Source organism: Melanerpes formicivorus, unplaced genomic scaffold, assembly GCF_026170545.1.
Source record: "Melanerpes formicivorus ecotype bairdi unplaced genomic scaffold, bMelFor1.0.p_v2 SCAF_37, whole genome shotgun sequence".
Lineage (NCBI taxonomy): Eukaryota > Metazoa > Chordata > Aves > Piciformes > Picidae > Melanerpes > Melanerpes formicivorus.
Genome location: NW_027142389.1, coordinates 7,394,846 through 7,405,898, shown reverse-complemented (window position 1 = coordinate 7,405,898; position 11,053 = coordinate 7,394,846). Strand labels below are relative to the sequence as shown.

Genomic DNA, 11,053 nt, shown 5'->3' with positions numbered 1-11,053 from the left:
CGCCGAGCCGAGCCGCCGAGCCGCGCCGAGCCGAGCCGCCGAGCCGCGCCGAGCCGAGCCGCCGAGCCGCGCCGAGCCGAGCCGCCGAGCCGCGCCGAGCCGAGCCGCCGAGCCGCGCCGAGCCGAGCCGCCGAGCCGCGCCGAGCCGCCCTTTTAGGGGAAGAAAACCCTCTCGTTTGCCTGAGAGCGCCGAGGCGACTCGCCCCGAGACTATAAATCCAACTACAATCCTCTCCTCTCTATAGAGATATTCAGGAATGGTATTCATTGCGACGGTAAAGAGGCTCTGAAGTTACCCCCCCCCCCCCACCGGATCTCCTCTCTGAGATGCAAGTGATGCCGGAACGGAAAAGCGATTTGCGCGTAGAGCAAAGCCAATTTTGGCAACGTACCTACCAAAGGGGAATCGATTGAAAGCGGCGGACTTACGCTGAGCGGTCGGGGGGGCGTCTCTTGCCGCCGCGCGTGGGAAGCGCCCCGCCGGCCTCCGCTCGGAAGGTTTTCCGTTCCGAGAAAAACCAACCCGACGCCGAAACCGGTGAGTGTTCAAAAACCCTACAACGCAAAGGAAAATCCGTGAGCTGTTGTGTACTAGAGATACGCACTGTAAGTTTACGTCTTTCAGAACCCCATGCAGCGCATTTCAAAGCCTCTTTTCAGACAAATTAATACCAGACTGCTGCGCCTAGTTAAACAGCAGAGCTATGAAGTTGCAAGAGAGGGGTGTCAGGGTTAGCTGGCCTCTTAGGGATTTTAATCCCCTCCGAGAACGTGCAAGCGTTTCCAATGAGCTGCTACGTAAGAACCCCCGAGAGCGGCAGAGGCTGGCGCTTACCTGGAAGGGAGCCCGAGGAAACCGGGAAGAATCTGAGCGAGGAGCTGAGCCCCGCCAAGCCCCCAACGTGCCGGTTCCTTCCGCCTCGCCTCGGGGAGCCCCGCGCCGGTTCCGTCCGGTTCCGTTCGCCTCGGTTCGCCTCTCCTCGTCTCGGGGGGCCCCGCGGGTGAGCTGCCGCGGGGAGTTTGAGTCGCCGCCGGCTGAGGCGAGGAAAAATCTTTTCCTTCGCTGAAAGCGCTACGCCGACTCACCCTAAAACTGAAACTTTCCTGTTTACATGGATAGTAAAGAAGAGGGTCAATTGCTATATGAAAACCTTTGCAGTCTCCCCCATTGGAATGCTTAGTGGAACCCCCTGGTTCCACCCCGAGGGCTCTTACCTGTGGCAGCGATTTGCCTTTCTCCCTTGTGGGACGCCCCCTTAGGGCTTACACGTTACCCCTTTCCCTTGCCAGCAGTCCTTTTCCTGCCTGAAGGCTCTTGTCTCTTCCTGGGGTGATCTGACTGAGTTAAAAGAGCTCTGCCTGAGAAGCCTCTAAGGGGGCGCCCGGAGAGGTCCTGCACCTCGGCGGGCCCCGCGGCCCGACGGAGAGGGGTCCCGCCGCGGTCCTCGGAAACCGATCTGGGGGAAAAGACGAACGCCACGGCTCGGGTAACTGCCGGAGTTCTATAGGGCTCGCTACAGCCCTGGACGGCTGTGGGATCTCTCCTAAAGGTCTCGGAGCCGAGCGGTTTCACAAACTCACCTTACTTCTGTGAAAGAGGAGGTTGGACTATTTCCCAGAAGTCTGCTGCACGTTTTCCTGGTTTCTGCAGATAGTTTTCCTCCTTTTCTTACCAGCGACTTATGTGAAGTCTTAGGGCTTTTAATCCCCTCCTAGAACATTCAGGCGTATCGAACCTTCGGAGCACCTACACGGGAACCGCGGACAGCGACAGAGGCTGGCACTAACCTGGTGCGGAGCTCAGCCAGACGAAGGGAACCCACGGAAGCTAAAGGAAGACGAGCTGAGAGCAGACCTCGGCGGAGCCGGCTGGCGCCCGGGGGAGCCGAGCCCCGGCGCGCCTGGTGAGAGGCAGCCCGGCTGGGCGGAGCCGCCGTCTGTTCGGGGGAAGGAAATCCTCCGGCTTCACAGAGAGCCGAGCCGACTCGCCCTAAGACTGCCAATCTCTCCTGTTCATATAGGTAGTCAGGACTGGCACTAAGTGCCAGGTAACAAGGCTCTGAACTCACCCCCGCTGCGTCTCTTCCGTTACACACAAAGGCTGCTAGCAGGTAGAAGCCGATTGCAAGCAGAGCAAAGCAGTTTGAAAACAGAACTACGAAATGGGTCTCAAGGAATTAAAGAGGGGGAACCCTCCTCAGTGTGTGTTGGGGGGGGGATCCTTTGTTTCTTTTGCCTTTATTCTTTGTCCTGAGGTTTCTTTGGGTTTTGGTCTCTTTAATTTGAATGGAAGTAACCTCTGAGGAGAGCCCAGTGAAGCCTCCCCCCACACACAGGGGTGAGAATCCCCTACCTGGTCAGTGCTGCCCCCGCTCTTAAGGGGCCTGCTAGCATCTAAGGTGGATCTGCGGGTATCAAAGGGGAATTCGGGCACACAGAGAGGTATATGGGGAGGCTCTGGAGGGGCTCCAAAAGGACCTTTCAGTTGGATCCAACTGAGGCCACCGCCACCAAGCCACGCCCCCCAAACTGAGGCCGCCGCCAAGCCAGCCCCCCCACCCACCCAAACACATAGGCCGCCGGCAAGACAAGCAACCCCCCCACCCCCCCCCCCAGCAACAGAAGCTGCCGCCAAGCCAGCCAAACCCCCACCCCAGCAACAGAAGCTGCTGCCGCCAAGCCGGCCACCCCCCAACCCCCCCCAAACCACAGAGGGCGCCACCACCAAGCCAGCCACCCCCAACCCCCACCCAATAACAGAGGCCGCCGCCAAACCAGCCACGCATCCCACCCACCCCAGTCACAACAGAGGCCGCCGCCACCAAGCCAGTCCCCCCCCCTCCCAACACAGGCCACCACCGCCAAGCCAGCCCCCCCCCCAACCACAGAGGCCACCGCCGCCAAGCCAGCCCCCCCCCCAACCACAGAGGCCACCGCCACCAAGCCAAGCCAGCCCCCCTCCACGGCCCACCCAGTAACAGAGGCCGCTGCCAAAAAGCCAGCCACCCCCCACACACCCAAAAACATGGGCTGCCGCCAAATCAGCCACCACCCCTATCCCCCACCCAACAACAGAGGCCGCTGCCAAGGCAGCCACGCATCCCACTCCCCGCCCAACAGAGGCCGCTGCTGCCAAGCCAGCCAAACCCCCAACCAACAAAAAATGCTGCTGCCGCCAGGCAGCCAGCCCACCACCCCATAACAGAGGCCGCTGCTGCCAAGCCAGCCACCCCCCCACTCCACCACCCAATAACAGGGGCCGCCGCCAAGCCAAGCCAGCCCCCACCCCACGGCCCACCCAGTAACAGAGGCCACTGCCAAAAAGCCAGCCACCCCCCTACCCACCCACAACCAACAGAGCCCACCGCCAAAAAGCCAGCCACCCCCCCAACCAACCACAGAGGCTGCTGCCGCCAAGCCAGCCAACCCCCCCCCCACCCCAGCAACAGAAGCTGCCACTGCCGCACCAGCCACCCCTCAACCCCCCCAAACCACAGAGGGCACCGCCACCACGCCAGCCACCCCCCCAACCCCCACCCAATAACAGATGCTGACACCAAACCAGCCACGCATCCCACCCACCCCAGTCACAACAGAGGCCGCCGCCGCGCCAGCCACAGCCCCCCCACCCAGCCACATAGGCCGCCGCCAAGACAAGCAACCACCCCATACCCCCCAGCAACAGAAGCTGCTGCCAAGCCAGCGACGCATCCCACCCCAGCAACAGAAGCTGCCGCCACCAAGCCGGCCATCCCCTAACCCCCCCAAAAAACAGAGGCCGCTGCCACCAAGCCAGCAAATTGCCCCACACCCCCCAGCAACAGAAGCTGCCGCCGCCAAGCCGGCCATCCACTAACCCCCCCAAAAACCAGAGGGCGCCACCACCATGCCAGCCACCCCCCCAACCCCCACCCAATAACAGAGGCCGCCGCCAAACCAGCCACGCATCCCACCCACCCCAGTCACAGAGGCCGCCGCCACCAAGCCAGTCCCCCCACACCCAACACAGGCCACCACCGCCAAGCCAGCCCCCCCCCCCCCCAACCACAGAGGGCACAGCCACCAAGCCAAGCCAGCACCCCCCCACGGCCCACCCAGTAACAGAGGCCACCGCCAAAAAGCCAGCCACCCCACACACACCCAAAAACATGGGCTGCCACCAAACCAGCCAACACCCCTACCCCGTACCCAACAACAGAGGCCACTGCCAAGGCAGCCACGCATCCCACCCCCCACCCAACAGAGGCCGCGGCTGCCAAGCCAGCCAAACCCCCAACCAACAACAGACGCTGCCGCCGCCAAGGCAGCCGGCCCACCACCCCATAACAGAGGCTGTCGCTGCAAAGCCAGCCACCCCCCCCACCCACCCAACACCAACAGAGGCTGCCGCCAAAAAGCCAGCCACCCCCCCCAACCACAGAGGACGCTGCCGCCAAGCCAGCAAATCCCCTCATGCCCCCCAGCAACAGAAGCTGCCGCCAAGCCAGCCAACCCCCCCCACCCCAGCAACAGAAGCGGACGCTGCCAAGCCAGGCAGCCCCCAAGCCCCCCAAAACACAGAGGCCGCCGCCACCAAGTCAGCCACAGCCCCCCCACCCAACCACATAGGCCGCCGCCGCCAAGACAGACACCCCCCCACTCCCCCACACCCCCACCCAATAACAGGGGCCGCCGCCAAGCCAAGCCAGCCCCCCCCCACGGCCCACCCAGTAACAGAGACCACTGCCAAAAAGCCAGCCACCCCCCTACCCACCCACAACCAACAGAGGCCGCCGCCAAAAAGCCAGCCACCCCCCCAACCAACCACATAGGCCGCTGCCACCAAGCCAGCCAACCCCCACACCACCCCAGCAACAGAAGCTGCCGCTGCTGCACCAGCCACCCCTCAACCCCCCCAAACCACAGAGGGCGCTGCCACCACACCAGCCACCCCCCCAACCCCCACCCAATAACAGAGGCCGCCACCAAACCAGCCACGCATCCCACCCACCCCAGTCACAGCAGAGGCCGCCGCCACCAAGCCAGACACAGCCCCCCCACCCAGCCACACAGGCCGCTGCCAAGACAAGCAACCACCCCATGCCCCCCAGCAACAGAAGCTGCCGTCACCAAGCTGGCCACCCCCCACACCCCCCAAAAAACAGAGGCCACTGACAAGCCAGCCACGCATCCCACCCACCCCAGTCACAACAGAGGCCGCTGCTGCCAAGCCAGCCACCCCCCAGCCCCGCAACAGAAGCTGCCGCCACCAAGCCGGCCATCCCCTAAGCCCCCCAAAAAACAGAGGCCGCTGCCACCAAGCCAGCAAATTGCCCCACACCCCCCAGGAACAGAAGCTGCCGCCGCCAAGCCGGCCACCCACTAACCCCCCCAAAAAACAGAGGGCGCTGCCACCAAGCCTGCCCCCCAAACTCCCACCCAATAACAATGGCCGCCGCCAAACCAGCCACGCATCCCACCCACCCACCCCAGTCACAACAGAGGCCACCGCCACCAAGCCAAGCCAGCACCCCCCCACGGCCCACCCAGTAACAGAGGCAACCGCCAAAAAGCCAGCCACCCCACACACACCCAAAAACAAGGGCTGCCACCAAACCAGCCAACACCCCTACCCCCCACCCAACAACAGAGGCCACTGCCAAGGCAGCCACGCATCCCACCCCCCACCCAACAGAGGCCGCCGCTGCCAAGCCAGCCAAACCCCCAACCAACAACAGACGCTGCCGCCGCCAAGGCAGCCTGCCCACCACCCCATAACAGAGGCCGTCGCTGCAAAGCCAGCCACCCCCCCCACCCACCCAACGCCAACAGAGGCCGCCGCCAAAAAGCCAGCCACCCCCCCAACCACAGAGGACGCTGCCGCCAAGCCAGCAAATCCCCTCATGACCCCCAGCAACAGAAGCTGCCGCCGCCGCGCCAGCCACCCCCCAACCCCCCCAAACCACAGAGGGCGCCGCCACCATGCCAGCCACCCCCCCAACCCCCACCCAATAACAGAGGCCGCCGCCAAACCAGCCACGCATCCCACCCACCCCAGTCACAACAGAGGCCGCTGCCACCAAGCCAGTCCCCCCCCCCTCCCAACACAGGCCACCGCCGCCAAGCCAGCCCCCCCCCCAACCACAAAGGCCACAGCCACCAAGCCAAGCCAGCCCCCCCCCCCACAGCCCACCCAGTAACAGAGGCTGCCGCCAAAAAGCCAGCCACCCCACACACACCCAAACACATGGGCTGCCACCAAACCAGCCAACACTCCTACCCCCCCACCCAACAACAGAGGCCGCTGCCAAGGCAGCCACGCATCCCACCCCCTGCCCAACAGAGGCTGCCGCTGCCAAGCCAGCCAAACCCCCAACCAACAAGACACTGCCGCCGCCAAGGCAGCCTGCCCACCACCCCATAACAGAGGCCGTCGCTGCAAAGCCAGCCACCCCCCCACCCACCCAACACCAACAGAGGCCGCCGCCAAAAAGCCAGCCACCCCCCCAACCACAGAGGACGCTGCCGCCAAGCCAGCAAATCCCCTCATGCCCCCCAGCAACAGAAGCTGCCGCCGCCGCGCCAGCCACCCCTCAACCCCCCCAAACTACAGAGGCCGCCACCAAGCCAGCCACAGCCCCCCCACCTAGCCACATAGGCCGCCGCCAAGACAAGCAACCACCCCATGCCCCCCAGCAACAGAAGCTGCCGCCAAGCCAGCGACGCATCCCACCCCAGCAACAGAAGCTGCCTTCGCCAAGCTGGCCACCCCCCCACACCCCCCAAAACACAGAGGCGGCTGACAAGCCAGCCACGCATCCCACCCACCCCAGTCACAACAGAGGCCGCCGCTGCCAAGCCAGCCACCCCCCAGCCCTGCAACAGAAGCTGCCGCCACCAAGCCGGCCACCCCCTAACCCCCCCAAAAACCAGAGGGCGCTGCCACCAAGCCTACCCCCACCCAATAACAGAGGCCACCGCCAAAAAGCCAGCCACACCCCCACACCCAAAAACATGGGCTGCCGCCAAACCAGCCAACACCCCTACCCCACACACACAACAGAGGCCGCTGCCGAGGCAGCCACACATCCCACCCCCCACCCAACAGAGGCTGCCACTGCCATGCCAGCCAACCCCCCAAACAACAACAGACACTGCCACCACCAAGCCAGCCACCCCCCCACCCACCCAACACCAACAGAGACCGCCGCCAAAAAGCCAGCCACCCTCCCCAACCAACCACATAAGCCGCTGCCGCCAAGCCAGTCAACCCCCCCCACCCCAGCAAGAGAAGCTGCCGCCCCCAAGCCAGGCGCCCCCAAAGCCCCCAAAAAAACAGAGGCCGCCGCCGCACCAGCGAATCCCCCCATACCCCCCAGCAACAGAAGCTGCTGCAGCCAGCCACCCCCCAACCCCCCAAAAAAATGGAGGGTGACGCCGCCAAGCCAGCGACCCCCCCCATCCCCACCCAATAACAGAGGCCACCGCCAAACCAGCCACGCATCCCACCCCCCCAACCAATAACAGAGGCCACCGCCAGGCCAAGCCCCCCCCCACACACCCCACCCAATAACAGAAGCTGCCGCCAAAAAGCCAGCCACCCCCCCACACACACCCAAAATCATGGGCTGCCACCAAACCAGCCAACACCCCCCCACCCAACAACAAAGGCTGTGGCCAAGCCAGCCACGCATCCCGCCCCCCACCCAACAGAAGCCGCCGCTGCCAAGCCGGCCAACCCCCCAACCAACAACAGACACTGCTGCCGCCGCCAAGCCAGCCAACCCCCCCGCCCAATAACAGAGGCCGCCGCTGCCAAGCTGGCCAACCCCCCACACACACCAGAGGCTGCCAGCAAGCCAGCCCCCACTCCCCCCCCCCAACTAACCCTAACCATCCAACTGAAGTGCCCCCAGGTGACCCTCCATTGGCTCCCACATGTCCCTGAATTCCTCTTTGATACCCCCCACACCCACCATAGATGCCCACAAACCCCCTGAAGTGGGGGGGGGACGCTGACCGGTCGGGGGGGGCATCTCCTCCGGGTGCGTGGGGAGCGACTCAGCTGGCCTCTCTTCAGAGGCCTTTCCATTCAAATTAAACAACTGAATATAAAACCAGTGGGGTCTCCTTTGTGTGTGTTGTGCGGTTTTAATTTGCCGCTCAGGGCCATTGGAAACCTTTTGGCGTACACGTTACTACTGCTCTGCAACCTCTGGAGGAACAGCATGGCTTTTCCTCCGCTACAATACCTCACGCTAATACTTACGTTTTGTCATGGGTTTCCGTCCCCCCCGGGAACGTTCGGGCAAGCAGTCCGCCGGCAGCGTTTGGGAGAGGCTGCCCCCGCCCCTCGCTCGCCCGCTCCTCGGCTGTGTCGTCGCTGCAGCGATTTGACCCTTACCTGGGAGCTCAGAGCTTGGATGGTGTCGAGGCTGAGAATCTCTCTCCTGCTCCCCCCCTCCTCCCTCCCAACAGAGGGGGGAAAAAAAAAAAGGAAAGGACCAAATCCAGCAAGAAATAATTTGGAGTCAGCTGGGAAGCAGAGAGTTTAGTAGAACACTCGCAAGCCCTCCACCCTGTCTTCAGAATGGGCCTTCACCCGCCACAAGCCACCCCTCCGTTCCCCTCCCGCTCCCCTGTCACAGCCCTGTCATCCACTCTTGGCACGTGGTATTCGACTCCTCGAGGCGAGTCCCTGGTTATCCCGGCTCGTTCTCTCTCAGGGCAGTCTCTCTGGTGCTGGAACTGGGCAGGGATGTGGAGAAGAATCAGGAATCAGTCTGACTTTGAAAGGAAAAGAGGAAAAAAAAAAAAAAATCAGGAACAGTCCATTGCTGCAGGGACAGCAGGAACAAGTACAGGTGGGATGACCCAGGAGCTCTGTGGGTTGCTGTGCAGTGCGTATGTTGAGTCCTGGACGCCAGGCTGGTGTTAAGCCAGGAGGGAAAGAGGTTAGACTGACTTCTAACTATTCGCACAGTGACTATAATGCATTGATGTGTGTTGCCCCCTCTGAGTTCATCCTCTCTCAGCCGGAGTCACATTCTGCTGCGGGATACGCTGAATGTCCCCAGTTTCCAACATGCTCCGCTAGGTGTGACCAGGCCTCTTGGCAGCAGCCGCCCCTGGGGTTGGTTTGCCCGGCGCTGGCAAGCCCTCCGCCCTGTTTTTGCAATGGTCTGTAACCCCCCCACAATCGCCCACCCCCACGTGGCATCGCGGTAGGAAAGACAGAGACAGCTGAGGGGCTGCCCTGCTTCTGATAGCCCCGACCCACGGACGCCCTTCTTGGTAGGGTTTGCGCCTTCGGGACGCAGCTGAGTTTTTGCTGCGCCTCTCTGTGAGAGCTGTTGCGTGGCTCTGCGTCTCCGAGCGTGTTCCCTGTTCCCCAGGATTTACTACGCCCCCATTGCCTTGCAGTCGGTGCATTTCTCCCTGGCCATCAACCAACCTCTAATGCCTGTTGCTCTCTAATTCAATCTTTCGATGGTTTCAGCTTTCTGAGCCTGTGTTGGTACGACTCCTGCTCAGGGCACCGCAAGAGAGACAAACCCTCCTTCTGTCCTGTGGTTCCAGGAAGGGTCCTGGCACTCGCAGGCAGGCACCAACGGGGTAGCGACTGTGAAGTGACATCAGCCTTGCTTGGTCGACCAAGTGGAAAGCAAAGAGTCAAACGGTAAGGAGTGGAGCAAAAAGCAAAGCTTAGCTCTCAGTTACTCACGTTGTAAAGCTGTGAGTAGGTTTCCCTGCACCCTAGAAAAACACTGCACAGGCATCTCATTTTTCTCTGGCATTCATTTAACTCGCAGAGCTGTGGGGGAGTTACTGGGAGACTTGGAAAGGCAGTGAGAGCACTAGGAAGGGAACTTGGAGTTACGGGGAGGAACACAAAGACGACAGGTGCCACGCTAGAAGAGCACTTACTATTACCGGGAAAAGACCCCTCCTGACTCTTCCTGACTGCTGCTCGCCCCGGCCCTCCCGCTCGCTCGCTCGCCCCGGCCCGCCCGCCCGCTCGCTCGCCCCGGCCCGCCCGCCCCGCCCGCTCGCCCCGGCCGGCCCGCCCCGCCCCGCCCGCTCGCCCCGGCCGGCCCGCCCCGCCCCGCCCGCTCGCCCCGGCCGGCCCGCCCCGCCCCGCCCGCTCGCCCCGGCCGGCCCGCCCCGCCCGCTCGCCCCGGCCCCAGCCCCGGCCGGTAGTGCGCGAGTCCCCTGCCCCGTCGCGGCTCCCAAACGGTCCCGGCTCGGCTCCGGGAACCCCCCTGCAAGCAAAGCCAGAGTGCGGTCCTGCAGCTGCCAGAGGAAAGCCCCGGAGAGCTGTGGAGGCAGGCACTCACCTAGCACGGAGCGAGCAGGAACCCGATAGCCCCGGCGGCCCAGTGAGCGCCGTTTTAAAGCCGCCAGCCCCGTGCGCGCGAACAACCCTCGCTGCGACGCATGCGCTGAACCCATGGCAACGATCGCGACGCTATCGCCCTGGCGGGACTGGAGCCTCGCTGCGGCGCAGGAGTTGTACCCATGTCAGCGATCGAGTCAGGCTCTCTCTCCCTTTTCCCTTCTCCCCCTAACAACTTTCCAGCATTTCAAGCGTTCAGCGCGGTTCGCTGCAGCGCTGAGCGCCCTCGGGGCGGCACGCGCCGCGGCACGGCGGCGGTGCCGCCCGTGACGCACGCGGGGGCGGCCCTGAGCACTGCCCTGGGCGTGGGCAGCAGCTCGGCCCGGCCCCGTTCGGGATGTTTTGGCATTTAAATCGAAACCCTACACCGCGCGCAGGTAAAAGCCTCTGTTTATGATGGGTACGGCCGCAGGCTGTGCTTATAGCTCAAGCCCCTGTGTGACTTCATTACGATTCTCACAGCCTTTAAAACAGAGAGGGGAGACGGGGGGTCGTTTCCAAAGTTTTGTGACACAGCAGTCGCTCCAACTCCTCCCTCTCCAGCTGGAGAGGGTCTGCTCCGCATCGCCTCTCACGGCACTGACGCTGTGAAATGTTCTGTGGTCCCCTCCGAGACTTGTCAGCGGTTTAGGGGGGTGCCCCCAGCCCTCACCTGCTCCTCTGCTGCAGCATCCCCCT

The 11,053-nt window shown here is 63.4% G+C and overlaps 2 long non-coding RNA genes across 3 annotated transcripts; both read right to left on the bottom strand.

Moving 5' to 3' along the window:
• Positions 1-310: 310 nt before the first annotated feature.
• Positions 311-2,368, bottom strand: LOC137450782 (uncharacterized). The gene is made up of 4 exons (XR_010989637.1): positions 1,582-2,368; positions 1,216-1,457; positions 836-1,104; positions 311-555 (listed from the first exon to the last, which is right to left on the bottom strand). It is a non-coding gene; the product is annotated as an uncharacterized lncRNA (long non-coding RNA).
• A 6,251-nt stretch (positions 2,369-8,619) lies between these two features.
• LOC137450684 (uncharacterized) lies at positions 8,620-10,344 on the bottom strand. Of its 2 annotated transcripts, XR_010989620.1 has the most exons (4): positions 10,317-10,344; positions 9,704-9,836; positions 9,434-9,601; positions 8,620-8,766 (listed from the first exon to the last, which is right to left on the bottom strand). It is a non-coding gene; the product is annotated as an uncharacterized lncRNA (long non-coding RNA). The 2 variants fall into 2 exon arrangements; XR_010989619.1 differs by having other exon boundaries at positions 9,434-9,836.
• Positions 10,345-11,053: the final 709 nt, after the last annotated feature.